Below are 1619 nucleotides of genomic sequence, written 5' to 3'. Positions count from 1 at the left end.
CATCTTCCCGCGGAACAGCTCGTGGCCTCGAACCATGCGCCTTCAGGATTGCAGCACAGCTCCTTGCCACTAGACCAATATACCGTAGATTATCAAAAGAACAAACAAATATGCCTTGGAGGAAGTGCAACCAGAATCCTCCTTAGAAGCAAAGATAGTGAGACTGTCTCAAATACTTTGGGCGTGTAACCAGGAGAAATTTATCTCTAGAAAAGGAAGTTGTTGTTGTTGTTGTTGTTGTTGTTATGTGCTGTTGAGTCGTTTGTGACTCAGAGTGACCCTATGTACAACAGCCCTAAACTCTGTTCTGTCCTGTGCCAATCTCATTGTCTCCAACACACTCATCCCAATTACCCCAGTCACCAAATCAACCCACCTCCTAGAGGGCCTTCGGAAAAATAGAGGATCAGCAGGAGAGGAAAACATTCAGCAAGATGGATTGACACTGATTACAACAAAGGGTTTATGCACAGCAGAGGAGGGAACTGATCAGGCAATATTTTGTGGTGTTATACAAAGGGTGTCTCTGAGTCAGAAGGACTAGATTGTACCTAATAAAAATCACAACACGCCTTGGTTACTGAAGACACACTTGGGAAATCTGAAGTCAGAGACAGATCTTTAAAACCTAGGCACCAATTCTCAGGCAATATGTGCTCAAGAGCAGAGTTCACTCTCTACCCTGAGGAATCCCAATTCTCACACCATGTTGAACATCCAGGCCTAGAATGGAAGAGAAGGAGAGACTCCCTCATATCAGTGGGATACTCTACCTCAGTGGGAAGATTCTACATTTGCCACATTAACCCATGAGACCCAGGGTTCAGAAAATTTACCTGGAAAATACAGCGGCGGGAAAAATCCAACATATAGGACTAAATGGTCCACAAAGCTCAGGTCAGCAGAGGCAAGATTTCTGGTGAGTTTGAGTTAGGAGTATCTGCAAAGGGATCAGAGTTTAACCTAAAAAATATTGAGAAAGAATGAGGCCTTGAAACTTTTGTCCCTCTCCTTTTCTCCATCAAAAATCTCAAATCACTTTGAAGAAATACATTGTCCTTAATCCAATTCTTTTCTTTTATTTGAATAGCATTGCTGAGAACAGCAACATGTCTTCATATCCATGTAAGTATCACAGAAATATTTACTGTGATATTGATTCCAGTAAAACTAACACACACTTTCAACATGCAACAGGCTTACTTCAGTAAGTTACCTCCAGTGCACTAGAGAATATAAACATTAAATATCATGTTACATAAAAGACTTGTGATAAAAATATGCTAATTGCAGGATGCAGAATACAAAAACACTCCGGTGTTTGGAATAGAATAAATCAAGTTCTCACTTTGTTTTCTTTTCTACTAAGAGTGAGTTTTACCGCTGTAGTTAGAGAAAAAAACACCAATGATCTATCTACTTAATTGTTTTACCTAAGATGGAGGGCTGGTGAAAGGGAGATAGATGTGAAGGGAGGGGGTAGAAGTGGATGGGTATCCTGCGGGATGGTGAAGCAGGAAATAAGTGCGTAAAGATGCAGGTGAGAAAGGCAGGGACAACACTGACACTAAAGTTAACTCCGCAATAAGGGATATACCTTTAACTTGCTGCTCTGTCTA

This window comes from Elephantulus edwardii, unplaced genomic scaffold, assembly GCF_000299155.1.
Source record: "Elephantulus edwardii isolate Elephantulus edwardi_28Jun2011 unplaced genomic scaffold, EleEdw1.0 scaffold00212, whole genome shotgun sequence".
In the NCBI taxonomy this organism is placed as follows: Eukaryota; Metazoa; Chordata; class Mammalia; order Macroscelidea; family Macroscelididae; genus Elephantulus; species Elephantulus edwardii.
The sequence above is the reverse complement of the archived record's forward strand: the minus strand, read 5'-3'. Positions refer to the sequence as shown.